Source organism: Aquarana catesbeiana, unplaced genomic scaffold (genome assembly GCF_042186555.1).
Source record: "Aquarana catesbeiana isolate 2022-GZ unplaced genomic scaffold, ASM4218655v1 unanchor224, whole genome shotgun sequence".
Classification (NCBI taxonomy): Eukaryota; Metazoa; Chordata; class Amphibia; order Anura; family Ranidae; genus Aquarana; species Aquarana catesbeiana.
In genome coordinates, this window is record NW_027362651.1 from 1,001,220 (window position 1) to 1,017,698 (window position 16,479).

The window sequence follows — 16,479 nt, forward strand, 5'->3', positions numbered from 1 at the left end:
CATTCCAAGTAAAGAACATGTGCACAACGGTGCTAACATTCCCAATGCTCTGATCAAAAGATCCAGCATTTTCCTTCCCTCCCAACTTCTCGCACCCCCAACTTGGCGGAAGCATACATTCCCATGCAACCCTTATTTAGATCATCTTCCAGCCAGCAACATTAGCTGGAGGTACAACACTTAGAATATAATGAGCAAAAAAGTACAAAATAGTAAGAAAAAGAAAAAGGGAGTTGCAAACATGATGGGGGCGGTTATTCACTGAGTGAAGCAAGGTTAGGGCACAAAACATGACCTTTGTCTCTTTCTCCATCCGAGTGAGGCTCTCGCTGCAAGGATATACAGTCATCCTGATGTATCAGAGTCCAAGTGCCTCCACCCCACAGTATCCCCATGTATATGCTGTGAGGGCAATGAGATGCACAGGGTGATAAGCTCTATGGTCCAAAAAAAGCTCCAGGCCCAAAGCCGAGTGTCCAGGATTATCAAGAAATCAAACTCCTCCCCCCCAAGGGGGGTACAAGGATCGGGCCCCCAACTTCAAAAAAGGAGGTAATCTCCGCTCCCACATTCAGTAATGCGAGTGTTATAAAGATGGGGGGAGTAGAAAAAAGGCAAATGAAGAATTAGGAGTACCCCCACAACGGAGGGGACATTCAGAAGAAAGAAGGGGCACGCCAACAAATAACAATAGTGACAGTACTCACAGTAACATGTTGCATACCCGTTCATCCATCCGGACGTCCGTGTTGATCCAGCCAGTGTACTGCCGCCTTCGGGTCTTTAAAAAATATGGTTCTGCCATCTTCCTCCACTCTGTCTGGCCGGGAACAACATGGCATATTTAAGGTGCACCGCCCTGAGCCGCCTCTTGACATCTTGGAACTGTGCTCGCTTTCTTTGGATTTCGTTAGAGAAGTCGGGAAACACTGCGACATGGCCGTTGCCCAAGGTGATGTTACCCTTCTCTCTGGTTAGCAGAAGGATTTTATCTCTATCTCTAAAGTTAAGAAACTTGGCAATAAAAGTTCTGGGGGGGGCTTCCACAGGAGGAGGCTTTGCTGGGATGTGGTGTGCCTGTTCCACTGCAAACATAGCAGAAGAAGCCTGTTGAATCAGGAGGGATTCCAAGTATTCAGCGGGGTTGGTGCCCTCAGCCTTCTCTGGTAAACCGATAAACCGGAGGTTGCAGCATCTCAGACGATTATCCATATTATCTTGGTGAGCTGCTGAATATGGTGCTGCAGGTCCTCCGTGGTGTGTCTCAGGGGGTGCAAGATGTCTTCCGCTGCTCCGATGCGTGTCTCAGCTTCGGTAACCCTATCCTTTACCTTAGATAGGTCTTGGGGCAGCAGGGAGATGTCGATCTTGACCTCATCTATTTTGGCGGTGAGCATCCCCTGCAGTGTTGCAATGGCATCCAGGACCTTAGCTGTGTCCGCGCCCTGATGGTCCGCCGCTGAGCACGTGCCCTCGTCATTTTTTGCGGGTCTTGGTCTTGATGGCGATATTTTGCCAACTTATCCACCGCCTCGGAATTCCTTTTCGTTGGGGACATGTTCCCTCTCTGCTCTGGAATGCAGGCAGCCAGGCCATCCCCAGGTAATGCCAGATGGTCGCCGCTCCGGAAGTTAGGCCTAAGTCTCGTCCCCAAAGCCGAAGCTGGATGTACTTGTACCTGGACAGAAGTCACAGGCAGCCCAGAGAACGTTTTAGGAGGGGCAGGGGCACAGGACACTTAGAATGCTCAGGATATCTCCCTAAGGCCGCCGTTGGGTGTAACAAGATGGCCACCACTCCTGAATACAGGCCTAAGCCGCGGCCCGTCTCAGGGCAATTATTGTATATAAAAGGTACCCCTACCGTGGCCTCAGGTGTTTTGGAGGGTCTTACAGGAGAGGGCCGAGTTCACAGCCATCTGGGAGGTCCGTGGGGTGTATTTCGGCCTCCGCCGGGTGCAGCAAGATGGCCACCACTCCAGGAACTAGGCCGAAGCTGCGGCCTTTCCTAGGACCAATGCCGATCCGGAGGTCCGTGCCACAGCGGCCTCGTGCAGTGCTCCAGCGGGCTGATAGGCTCCAAAATCAGCATAGGAGGCAGGAGGGATCCCCAGGTGCAAGGTAAGGCATAGGATGTGCAGGATTCAGTCAGGATGGTAAATAGGAGTCTGGGACAGCGGAGCTCTCACTATTTGCAACCTACACCATTGCTGTCCAGGCCACTCCCCTAGCACACAGATATTTCAGTCCAGAAATCGGAATATGAAACATTGCTGGGAAGTGGGGTACAATTGTCTGTTTTGGGCAGAGTTCCAAGCTGAAGACATGATTTTTTACCTTACCAAAGCTGAAATACTTACCTTTTTGCGAAAATTTTCACATATGGAGATACCCCAAGTATCCACTGGAGCACCTGTGTGTGACACCCTAAAAAGTTTGTTCTTGTGTCCCACATTAGTGCTCCTGAGTCCAGATGTGTAAACAGCTGCTGAGTGTCCTCTCCTTACATTACACTGAATCAAGCTTGCATTTCATTCTAGTTACAAACACATCTAGACAGCAATTTACAAAAATTAATTTCATACAAATAGGCATGACCAAATTTATTTAACCTGTATCTGCCCAAAACATCGTATTTAATGAGCGAACAATGTTTTGTATGACCAATTACTGTGCCCACGAACATGAAAGTAGCCATTTTAAACTGTACAGCAGTAAAGAAAAGCACATGGAGCAGCATGTAAGTAATAATAGTGATATGAACACACAAGTACTTACTTTTTAGAAGCACTTTCTTTATTCTTCTATACTGATCCAACTCCCTCAGTTTCAGGTCAGACCAGCGTTTCCTTAATTGATCCTTGGAGCGTCGTACCCCAAAATTCTGCCGCAGACTCTTCACAACTTTTGTCATGATCTTGGCCTTGGGCAAATTAGGGTTGGTGTACGGTCCATGCTTCCCATCATAGTCGTCCACCATCTCTATAAAGGCCATATTGGAGGCCTTAAATCTCTTCCTCCGGGATCGGGTCATTTTGGGCTCTGGGCTTTCCTCCTCGGTACTGCACCTGCTTTGTCTCCGCCGAAGAAAGAAGGGGCGGGGAATATTTGAGCAAGAACATCAGGGGTGGATGACATAGGCGGAGTTTCACGCATGCGCAGTGTATATCAAGCTAACACACATGTGTCGTACGTACGATCTGTGTGTGGAGGACAAACAAACGGAAGTGGTGAGCGTCCTAAACGAAGGTAAAATTTGAACTTGGCCCATCACAGTGGCCAATACTGCTTCAAGATTGAGGCCTATATTGGATATGATAATTTAGGCTGACATTAGTGTTTTTGTCTTGTGTATTGTCTTACAGCAAAGATGAATCACTTTAAGGACCCAGAATTCATGGCCAGTTTCATAGACAGATACAGGGAGATGAGGAATTTGTGGGAGGTGAAAAACATCTTATATTATAATAAACAAGCTAGGAGGACAATGCTGGAGAAACTTCTGGAATTTGTGAAGACTCAGGTCCCCAATGCAACCATCCAGTTTTTGGAAAGTAAAATTGGGATCTTGAGGAACATATACAAGAAGGAGCATAATGAGATCCAGAAATCACTCAGATCAGGAGCATCAGCAGCGCAAGTGTATGTACCCAGGCTATGGTACTTCAACAAACTGCGGTTTCTGGATGACCAGACTGAAGGCAGGGAATCACTTTCTACCCTTCCCTGTAGCCTTCCCTCCACCCTTCCCTCAACCCCAGCAGAGTCTGACGAGGAACAACCTGGGCCTTCCTTCCTGGAAGAAGTGGATGCGCCCAGCTGGAGCCAGGTATATTATTTTACTACAGATTTATTGTCCTAATATTAATGATATTAACTAGATGTTATAATTGATAACTAATTAATGATTTAAAAGCAAGTGATTTACATATCAATAGACAGTAGTGGCCAAAAATGATTGGGACAAGAATGAAAAATGCTGGGGTCAGAATGATAGTCTTTTCTATGTATTAACATTTATTTTGCAAGTCATGAGCTAAAAATTGTGTGTGATTGATGAACCAAAAACTAAAACTATGTTGCTTTTTTATACACAGGATGAGCTCAGCCAGGAGGAGGGTCTGGAAAATGACAGTCAGGAGGAGGCCGTGCCCAGTGTCAGCCAGGAGGAGGCTGTGCCCAGTGTCAGCCAGGAGATGGCCATGTCCAGTGACTACCAGGAGGTGGCTGTGCCCAGTGACAGCCAGGAGATGGCCATGCCCAGTGACAGTCAGGAGATGGCCATGTCCAGTGACTGCCAGGAGGTGGCTGTGCCCAGTGACAGCCAGGAGGTGGGCAGGCCCAGTGACAGCCAGGAGGTGGCTGGCCCCAGTAGGAGCCTCACCCAATCCCAGGTGCCTCCCCTCTGCCTTCAAACAAAAAGGCCCAGGAAGGGGACGAGGACGGAGGCGGCAGCACTGGGCCTCATTAAGAAAGCGAGTGATGTTCTCAGAAGCCAAACCAATGCTGAAGAGGCCTATGGCTGCTATCTAGCCACAAGATTGTTGAAATTGGAGGAGGGCCAATGCTTCCTCTGTGAGGCAATTATTTTTGAGGCCATTCAGAAGGGGTTGAGGGGCCAGCTGACAAAGAACAGCCATATATATGATCTCACACATCCTCCTCCTCCTGCCTCAAGTCCACCACTAGAGCCACAGCCTCAAGGAAGGCTGCAGGGAAGGCTGCAGGGAAGCGTGGAGAGAAGCCTGCAATGAAGAGAAGAAAGTGATAGCCTGGGTTCAGTCTGTTCTGACAGAAGACGCAGGCTGGTGTAGTACCACAGCCTGGGGACATATGTTATCTGCTGCTGGTCCTGATCTCTGGAAGTCCAGGACCAGATTGGGCTCCAAATTATATGGACTTCTCAAGATAACAATTTTTTTTACACAGACTTGATGTGTGCCCTGGGGCCAATAGGCTTCACAAATTACAAAAGTTTCTCCAGCATTGCCTTCCTCTTTATTTTGTTACCCAGAATAAATGGATAGTTTATTTTCTTAAAATACTTGGCTATGTGTTTTTATAAAAATAGGACAGATTGTTTTTGAATATGCAGGTACACAAAAATACAGTGTCAAATTAACAAGGGACACCAACCAACCTCCTTGAGGTTACAAAATACAAGATGATAATGTTATTGTGGTAACTTGACACACCAAAAAAAATAATTTTTCAATAATACAAAAAAAGAGGAGATCTTGATAAAATAAAAAATTAAAAAAAACATGACTGAAAAATATTTCAAAAAATTATTCTGGAGATCTGGCTTTAAAATAATAAAATATTATTCATGAGATCACGAGAAATAATAAAGAAAGAAGTTTGTGAGAACTCTGTGTGAATATCAGCAGCAAAACAAGTTCATTCTTCTAGCATTATAAAGCACAAAAGAATGCGCTGCATTAAAAGATCACAGAATTTGCAGCGTGAGGAATGTGCTATCTTCATTATGAACGCTAGTTTTACCAGACCAAGCGCTTCCGTCTTGTACTTGCTTTAGAGCATGCATTGTTTTTGGTACCTCAGCACAGCATACAGACAACCGGGTTTCCTGATAGTAATTAGTTCTGTCAGAAAAATTTAGAACATGTTCACTATCTAAGTCCGTCAGAATTTTCGATGGAAAAAGTCAGATGGGGCATACACACGATTGGAATATACGATTAAATGCTCCCATTAGACTCTCTGTTAGAAATTCCACTCGTGTGTAAGGTGTATTCTTTTGGAGGGTACTTTTGATGTCTGGAGGTAAGAGACCCCAGAATAAAAATACCTTGAAAGTAGTTCAGCTGTGGATTCAGAAATCTGTAATGATGAGTGAGTTGATGGATGTGTAGTAAAAGTCTCAGGCCTGTTTTTGAACTTTGTGTGGTTGGTCCATGCAAGATTCTGAGATGTTCTTGTGTTTTTCCCATTGTATTTTTTTCTATCGCTAAAAGAGTGAAGGTAGCATTCCATCTGGTTGTTTTGTTTTTTTCATTTTTGTTTTGGGAATTATGAAATATCTCCCCCACATTTGTATCTAAATGTTTGTTTCATGTTTTAGTCTTCTCATTGTTTGTATATAGTAACAAGAACACGTTTGAACCTACCGCGACAGCCCTCTTACGTGTCGTGGGTGTTGTATTTTAGTAAGAATGTGAAAGTAAGGGTTATAGAGGGTTTAGTTATTGTGGGTCTTGAGGAATGTCAGTGACAATTTACCAATATACACAAATGTTGAATTGTTTTCCATTCTTTGCAGGTTAAATATGAAGGATAGAGTAATAACTTTTGTTTATAAGTATATTTTCAGGTCCAAGGAGTTTCTGAAAGTGTATGTACATAGAAAGCAGGTACATAAGAAAGTAAAAGTATCATAGGCTATTTCACCGTTTCATTGTTTTTTTTTTCTGCACCATACTAAACCCCGCATGTCTTCCTCAAGTTTGTAATGAGGAGGAAAAGGAGGGATGATAATGGTGAGAATCACAATTTTCAGACCAATAATACTAACCGCTCTAATTCTAGCCAAGTTTGTGACAGGTGAATGGGCCATTGTAAAGAAGCTTGAAGGACGGGACAACTGGGTCCACACCAGCCACTGCAAGAAGCTGCTCAACTAAGGATAAGGAGTATCTTTGTTTATTTATATTTTTAAAGTGTGTTTTGCAACTAGCTAAGAAAGCGAACAGGACACATTGTTGGGTCTACTCTGAATCTCCACTGAACTCTAGTACCCCAGTGATGACAGCGGTACATATATGTGATGTTCATATTGGTATGAGGAGCTTTGACAAACTAGTAAAATCCAAACAGACACTTGTCAATAGAATTTAATGATACATTTCTAGAGAGTAAATTTAATTATAATTTTAACAATAGCTCTGGTTCTTGCCAGCTTTGGTGTCAGGATAACTAGGTAGCCCACAAGTGTACTTCAACTTTTTTTTGGTATTAATGCGGATCTACAGTTTATAAGGTAATTCCTCTAATGCAAGAGGTTCATGTGTGCTGGTGAAACTCGTCCGAGCATCTTATGTCGTGGGCGATCGTGAGGATCTGATGGCGCAAGAGAAGGTAAGAATGGCAGGGACAGCTGGAAGGGAATTGCTTGTACACGGTGGGGGCTTGATCTTATGAAACAATTGAACAATTTCTCATCCATTGAGGATTAGGGATGGGCCGAACACCCCCCCCCCGGTTCGGTTCACATCCAGAACATGGGAACAGACCAAAAGTTTGCGCGAAAATTCGAACACCGTTAAAGTCTATGGGACTCGAACAAGAGAAATCAAAAGTGTGAATTTTAAAGACTAATATGCAAGTTATTGTCCTGAAAAGGGTTTGGGGACCCAGGTCCTGCCCCAGAGGACATGTATCAATGCAAAAGAAAGTTTTAAAAACTGTCGTTTTTCCGGGAGCAGTGATTTTAACCACTTGCCGACCGCCTCACGATGATATACATCAGCAGAATGGCACGGGCAGGTAGAATCACGTACCTGTACGTGATCTGCCTCCCGCGGGTGGGGGGTCCGATCGGACCACCCCCGGTACCCGAGGTAGTCGGCTTTTGTCCAGTGGAAATCGGAGGTGAGGGGGAGGCCATCCATTCCTGGCCCCCTCCTCGCGATCGCTGCCGGCCAATAGAATCATTCCTCTGCTGCTGTATGCTAAACAGCAGCAAAGGCAATGATGTCATCTCTCCTCGGCTCTGTATTTTCCGTTCCGGCGCCGAGGAGAGAAGACTGCAATGTGAGTGTAAAACACACACACAGTAGAACATGCCAGGCACACAAAACACCCCCTTTACCCCCCGATCCCCCCGATCACCCCCCAATCACCCCCCCCCCCCGTTACATTGACACCAAGCTGTTTTTTTTTTCTGATTACTGCATTGGTGTCAGTTTGTGACGGTTAGGGTGGTAGGGCAGTTAGTATTAGCCCCCTTTAGGTCTAGGATACCCCCCTAACCCCCCCTAATAAAGTTTTAACCCCTTGATCACCCCCCATCGCCAGTGTCACTAAGCGATCATTTTTCTGATCGCTGTATTAGTGTCACTGGTGACGCTAGTTAGGGAGGTAAATATTTAGGTTCGCCGTCAGCATTTTATAGCGTCAGGGACCCCCATATACTACCTAATAAATGTTTTAACCCCTTGATTGCCCCCTAGTTAACCCTTTCACCACTGATCACCGTATAACCGTTACGGGTGACGCTGGTTAGTTCGTTTATTTTTGATAGTGTCAGGGCACCCGTCGTTTATTACCGAATAAAGGTTTAGCCCCCTGATCGCCCGGCGGTGATATGCATCGCCCCAGGCAGCGTCAGATTAGCACCAGTACCGCTAACACCCACGCACGCAGCATACGCCTCCCTTAGTGGTATAGTATCTGAACGGATCAATATCTGATCCAATCAGATCTATACTAGCGTCCCCAGCAGTTTAGGGTTCCCAAAAACGCAGTGTTAGCGGGATCAGCTCAGATACCTGCTAGCACCTGCGTTTTGCCCCTCCGCCCGGCCCAGCCCAGCCCACCCAAGTGCAGTATCGATCGATCACTGTCACTTACAAAACACTAAACGCATAACTGCAGCATTCACAGAGTCAGGCCTGATCCCTGCGATCGCTAACAGTTTTTTTGGTAGTGTTTTGGTGAACTGGCAAGCACCAGCCCCAGGCAGTGCCAGGTTAGTGCCAGTAGCGCTAACACCCATGCACGCACCGTACACCTCCCTTAGTGGTATAGTATCTGAACGGATCAATATCTGATCCAATCAGATTTATACTAGCATCCCCAGCAGTTTAGGGTTCCCAAAAACGCAGTGTTAGCGGGATCAGCCCAGATACCTGCTAGCACCTGCGTTTTGCCCCTCCGCCCGGCCCAGCCCACCCAAGTGCAGTATCAATCGATCACTGTCACTTACAAAACACTAAACGCATAACTGCAGCGTTCGCAGAGTCAGGCCTGATCCCTGCGATTGCTAACAGTTTTTTTGGTAGCGTTTTGGTGAACTGGCAAGCACCAGTGGCCTAGTACACCCCAGTCGTAGTCAAACCAGCACTGCAGTAACACTTGGTGACGTGGCGAGTCCCATAAGTGCAGTTCAAGCTGGTGAGGTGGCAAGCACAAGTAGTGTCCCACTGCCACCAAGAAGAAGACAAACACAGGCCCGTCGTGCCCATAATGTCCTTCCTGCTGCATTCGCCAATCCTAATAATTGGGAACCCACCGCTTCTGCAGCGCCCGTACTTCCCCCATTCACATCCCCAACCAAATGCAGTTGGCTGCATGAGAGGCATTTTCTTTATGTCCTCCCGAGTACCCCTACCCAACGAACCCCCCCAAAAAAGATGTTGTGTCTGCAGCAAGCGCGGATATAGACATGACACCCGCTATTATTGTCCCTCCTGTCCTGACAATCCTGGTCTTTGCATTGGTGAATGTTTTGAACGTTACCATTCACTAGTTGAGTATTAGCGTAGGGTACAGCATTGCACAGACTAGGCACACTTAACAGGGTCTCCCAAGATGCCATCGCATTTTCAGAGACCCAAACCTGGAACCGGTTACAGTTATAAAAGTTACACTTACAAAAAAAGTGTAAAAAAAAAAAAAAAAAATATATATATATATATATATATATATAAAATAAAAAAAATAGTTGTTGTTTTTTTGTTCTCTCTCTCTATTGTTCTGTTCTTTTTTACTGTATTCTATTCTGCAATGTTTTATTGTTATTATGTTTTATCATGTTTGCTTTTTAGGTATGCAATTTTTTATACTTTACCGTTTACTGTGTTTTATTGTTAACCATTTTTTTGTCTTCAGGTACGTCATTCACGACTTTGAGTGGTTATACCAGAATGATGCCTGCAGGTTTAGGTATCATCTTGGTATCATTTTTTTCAGCGGTCGGCTTTCATGTAAAAGCAATCCTAGTGGCTAATTAGCCTATAGACTGCTTTTACAAGCAGTGGGAGGGAATGCCCCCCCCCGTCTTCCGTGTTTTTCTCTGGCTCTCCTGTCTCAACAGGCAACCTGAGAATGCAGCCGGTGATTCAGCCAGCTGACCATAGAGCTAATCAGAGAGCAGAGTGGCTCCAAACATCTCTATGGCCTAAGAAACCGGAAGCTACGAGCATTTCATGACTTAGATTTCGCCGGATGTAAACAGCGCCATTGGGAAATTGGGAAAGCATTTTATCACACCGATCTTGGTGTGGTCAGATACTTTGAGGGCAGAGGAGAGATCTAGGGTCTAATAGACCCCATTTTTTTCAAAAAAGAGTACCTGTCACTACCTTTTGCTATCATAGGGGATATTTACATTCCCTGAGATAACAATAAAAATGATTAAAAAAAAAAAAAAAGAAAGGAACAGTTTAAAAATAAGATAAAAAAGCAAAAAAATAATAAAGGAAAAAAAAAAGCACCCCTGTCCCCCCTGCTCTCACGCAAAGGCGAACGCAAGCATCGGCCTGGCGTCAAATGTAAACAGCAATTGCACCATGCATGTGAGGTGTCACCACGAACGTCAGATCAAGGGCAGTAATTTTAGCAGTAGACCTCCTCTGTATATCTAAAGTGGTAACCTGTAAAGGCTTTTAAAGGCTTTTAAAAATGTATTTAGTTTGTCGCCACTGCACGTTTGTGCGCAATTTTAAAGCATGTCATGTTTGGTATCCATGTACTCGGCCTAAGATCATCTTTTTTATTTCATCAAACATTTGGGCAATATAGTGTGTTTTAGTGCATTAAAATTTTAAAAAGTGTGTTTTTTCCCCAAAAAATGCGTTTGAAAAATCGCTGCGCAAATACTGTGTGAAAAAAAAAATGAAACACCCGCCATTTTAATTTGTAGGGCATTTGCTTTAAAAAAATATATAATGTTTGGGGGTTCAAAGTAATTTTCTTGCAAAAAAAATGATTTTTTCATGTAAACAAAAAGTGTCAGAAAGGGCTTTGTCTTCAAGTGGTTAGAAGAGTGGGTGATGTGTGACATAAGCTTCTAAATGTTGTGCATAAAATGCCAGGACAAATCAAAACCCCCCCAAATGACCCCATTTTGGAAATTAGACACCCCAAGCTATTTGCTGAGAGGCATGTCGAGTCCATGGAATATTTTATATTGTGACACAAGTTGCGGGAAAGAGACAAATTTATTTATTTATTTATTTTTTTTGCACAAAGTTGTCACTAAATGATATATTGCTCAAACATGCCATGGGAATATGTGAAATTACACCCAAAATACATTCTGTTGCTTCTCCTGAGTATGGGGATACCACATGTGTGAGACTTTTTGGGAGCCTAGCCGTGTACGGGACCCCGAATACCAAGCACCGCCTTCAGGCTTTCTAAGGGCGTAAATTTTTGATTTCACACTTCACTGCCTATCACAGTTTCGGAGGCCATGGAATGCCCAGGTGGCAGAACCCCCCCCCCCCCAATGACCCCATTTGGGAAAGTAGACACCCCAAGCTATTTGCTGAGAGGTATAGTGAGCATTTTGCAGACCTCACTTTTTGTCACAAAGTTTTGAAATTTGAAAAAAGAAAAAAAAAAATTTCTTGTCTTTCTTCCTTTTCAAAAACAAATGAGAGCTGCAAAATACTCACCATGCCTCTCAGCAAATAGCTTGGGGTGTCTACTTTCCAAAATGGGGTCATTTGGGGGGGGTTTGTGCCACCTGGGCATTCCATGGCCTTCGAAACTGTGATAGGCAGTGAAGAGTGAAATCAAAAATTTACATCTTAGAAATCCTGAAGGCGGTGATTGGTTTTCGGGGCCCCGTACGCGGCTAGGCTCCCAAAAAGTCCCACACATGTGGTATCCCCGTACTCAGGAGAAGCAGCTAAATGTATTTTGGAGTGCAATTCCACATATGCCCATGGCCTGTGTGAGCAATATATCATCTAGTGACAACTTTGTGCAAAAAAAAAAAAAAAAATTGTCACTTTCCCGCAACTTGTGTCAAAATATAAAATATTCCATGGACTCAACATGCCTCTCATCAAATAGCTTGGGGTGTCTACTTTCCAAAATGGGGTCATTTGGGGGGGTTTGTGCTATCTGGGCATTTTATGGCTTTCAAAACTGTGATAGGTAGTGAGGAGTAAAATCAAAAATGTATGCCCTTAGAAATCCTGAAGGCGGTGATTGGTTTTCGGGGCCCCGTACGCGGCTAGGCTCCCAAAAAGTCCCACACATGTGGTATCCCCGTACTCAGGAGAAGCAGCTGAATGTATTTTGGGGTGCAATTCCACATATGCCCATGGCCTGTGTGAGCAATATATCATTTAGTGACAACTTTTTGTATTTTTTTTTTTGTCATTATTCAATCACTTGGGACAAAAAAAAGTAATATTCAATGGGCTCAACATGATTCTCAGCAATTTCCTTGGGGTGTCTACTTTCCAAAATGGAGTCATTTGGGGGGGTTTTGTACTGCCCTGCCATTTTAGCACCTCAAGAAATGACATAGGCAGTCATAAACTAAAAGCTGTGTAAATTCCAGAAAATGTACCCTAGTTTGTAGACGCTATAACTTTTGCGAAACCAATAAATATACGCTTATTGACATTTTTTTTACCAAAGACATGTGGCCGAATACATTTTGGCCTAAATGTATGACTAAAATTGAGTTTATTAGATTTTTTTTTATAACAAAAAGTAGAAAATATCATTTTTTTTTCAAAAGTCTTTTTCCGTTTATAGCACAAAAAATAAAAATGGCAGAGGTGATCAAATACCATCAAAAGAAAGCTCTATTTGTGGAAAGAAAAGGACGCAAATTTCTTTTGGGTACAGCATTGCATGACCGCGCAATTAACAGTTAAAGTGACGCAGTGCCAAATTGAAAAAAGTGCTCTGGTCAGGAAGGGGGTAAATCCTTCTGGGGCTGAAGTGGTTAATGATGCTTAAAGTGAAAAAATAAAAGTGAAATATTCCTTTAAATATTGTACCTGGGGGGTGTCTATAGTATGCCTGTAAAGTGGCACAGGTTTCCCATGCTTAGAACAGTCCCTGCACAAAATGAAATTTTTAAAGGAATAAAAGTCATTTAAAACTGCTTGCGGCTTTAATGTAATGTCGGGTCCCGGCAATATGGATGAAAATCAGTGAGACAAACGGCATGGGTACCCCCCCCCACACAGTCCATTACCAGGCCCTTTGGGTCTTGTATGGATATTTAGGGGAACCCCGCACACAAATTAAAAAAAGAAAAGGTGTTGGGCCCTCAGGCCCTATATACTCTGAACAGCAGTATACAGGCAGTGCAAACAAGACAGGGGCTGTAGGTTTGTTCTTAGTTCTGTAGTGTAGCACTTACGCCTGAAGGAGCTGCTGGTTTAAATTGGGCTTACCGTTACCTCACCGTTACACCATGTCCGTCACAAGGGTCCCATTAAAGAGAAAAGATTCAATGATGTCTGCACCAAACACTTATGCCCCGTACACACGGTCGGACTTTGTTCGGACATTCCGACAACAAAATCCTAGGATTTTTTCCGACGGATGTTGGCTCAAACTTGTCTTGCATACACACGGTCACACAAAGTTGTCGGAAAATCCGATCGTTCTAAACGTGGTGACGTAAAACACGTACGTCAGGACTATAAACGGGACAGTGGCCAATAGCTTTCATCTCTTTGTTTATTCTGAGCATGCGTGGCACTTTGTCCATCAGATTTGTGTACACACGATCGGAATTTCCGACAACGGATTTTGTTGTCGGAAAATTTTATATCCTGCTCTCAAACTTTGTGTGTCGGAAAATCCGATGGAAAATGTGTGATGGAGCCTACACACGGTCGGAATTTCCGACAACAAGGTCCTATCACATATTTTCCATCGGAAAATCCGACCGTGTGTACGGGGCATTAGATTCTTTTTCTGCAATTCTTTTATTCTTCAATGTCAGATAGAGGGATTGATGGTTAAGGGGGATTCAGGTACCTTGTATTGCTGATCAGGGTATTTCTTCTATCTAGAGGACAAATGGTTTCCTCAACTGGATATAGCATTCCCCGGATACGTCTCTCTCACTGATCTAGCAGCCGGTGCAATGCTCGGACACAGTCTCTGCCACAGACTTGAAGAGAAACAATAATCATTGCGGTCGTTACACAATCCTCTGCCACAGGACGGTGTAACCAAACTTTTGCTAGAATTAAAGCTTAACTGCACAGTACCAGTTTCTTTCAGCCGATCCGGGGCTACTGTGAGATAGGTGATCCAGGTTGCATCCTTCGATTGAGTTTCCAGGCTCCTCCTGAGATACCAGCATAATTTGCTCGGTCACCTCCAAAGAAGTCCTCCCCTAGTCTCCTCCAAATGATCGGTTTCTCCCCGCAGGTAAGACAGCACAGGACCACCCTTTGGATCAGCAAGTCCCAGAGCTTCTGGGCCTACTTCTGTAGTAGCAATGCCTCGAGCCAGCCGGCCCGAGGCAGCAGAGCTGCCCCAGCGCCCCTTTGGCCAGGAGGGCCTTCAGGTCAGGGACAACGATAAAAAGAGACCCGACCAATTGGCGCCTGTACCTTAAATACCCTCACCCAGAATGCACAGTGAGTGAACCACTCCCACCGGCTGTTTATGAGTAAAAAGGGTACCCAATGCATCCAACCTGTTGCATTTCCAACACTTACCGGGGGCCACAGCGACACCCGCGGTCAAGTGGAAACTGACGCAATCCAGCTGAACTGATACAGAAACCAATAAATTTACCATAATTAGTCTGAGCTAAACTACAGCTTCAGACAAACTTAAATTTACACAGATAGCACCTGCCCATCAGGAGCAGGGCGCTACAGTAGTAGAATCTGTTTGTAATTTGGAACAGGTACATTTTTAAGTGTAGCTCCAGCCAAAAAATCTATTTTAAAACATGGGGAAGGGTTATCACCCATGTAACATTTGTTTTGCTGTCTGTGCCCCTGTTCAGAAGATTTCACCTCACTTTCTGTGCCAAAGACAATTGGATTTTAAGAAAATTTGGGGTTTTTAAGGGAAACCAAGATTGGTGATAAATCAGTGGAGGAGACTCCTTTTTCCCATATTAACTCTTACAGGAGATAATTTCCCTTTCCTCTCACTGCCTGTTGTCTCCCTCCATTTGTAAGTAGGAGTCCTTTGTAAGTCGGATGGTTGAAAGTAGGGGCCTGCCCTATATACTCTGCAGAAAATTGGGCCTTAGGTGTTGGTGGTACCAGAACACTGTAAGCCCTCACAGTTACTCTTGCTAGGCGCTGGAACGGGCCCTGCTGTGAAATATTATATCAAATATTGTAATTACATGTCCCTGTTGAACAGGGTCATAAAAATTGGGCCTTTGGTGGTGGTGTGGTGGTGTTGCCACAACACTGTAAGCCCTCACAGTTACTCATGGTGAGCGCTGGAACAGGCCCTGCTGTGAAATATTATATCAAGAATTGTAAATACATGCCCTTGTTGGACAGGGTCAGAAAAATTGGGCTTTAGGCACTGGTGCTGGTGCCACAACACTGCAACCCCTCACAGATACTCTAGTTGAGTGCAAGAATGAGCCCTGCTGCAAAATATTACAGCAAAAATGTTAATTACACGTCTCTGTTAAACAAGTGCAGAAAAATTGGGCTTTAGGCACTGGTGCTGGTGCCACAACACTGTAACCCCTCACAGATTCTGTTGAGCGCAGGAACAAGCCCTGCCTTGAAATATTAGATTTAAAAATTGTAGTTATGTGCCCCTGTTAAACAGGGGCAGAAAAATTGGGCTTTAGGCACTGGTGCTGGTGCCCAAAACCAAAAATGTTCTTAGTAGCTATCAACGTGAACATTGAGGAGGAATAGGATAGTCACTCGGCATAACAGGATAGTCACTCAGCATCAGCATAGGCAGTCTTCAAGGGATCTCACATTCATAAAAAATGTATTCGGTTACATCAGCATCAGGTGCTTGGTAGCTGGTGATCCAAGACTGATTCATTTTTATGAAGGCGAGCCGATTAACCAAGTCGGTGGACAGGCGCACTCTGTGATCGGTTACAATGCCTCCAGCAGCACTGAATGTGCGTTCCGAAAGAACGCTGGATGCAGGACAGGCTAGTAGCTCAATTGCAAACTGTGCAAGGTCTTCTGGACAGTGATCCATCCTCAAGACCCAGTAACCCAGTGGATTTTCGGTTGGAAAGGTCTCCAAGTCTGATCTTGCCCCTAGGTATTCCTGCACCATGTACAACAGACGCTGGCGATGGTTGCTGGAGCCGATCATATCTTGGAGCTGCGGACCAAAAAGTTGTCTGAACGCATCGGTCAGACGGCCACCTTCTCCACCGCTCCTTCTGTGACTGACCGAAGCCTCAGCAACACGTTGTCCAGGACCAGAAACGTATACCCTCTAAGGCTCTGGAAACGCATTTCACAAACCTTTTTGCAAGGCCTCCCGAAGATGTTTCATCCTCTGCTCCCTCTGC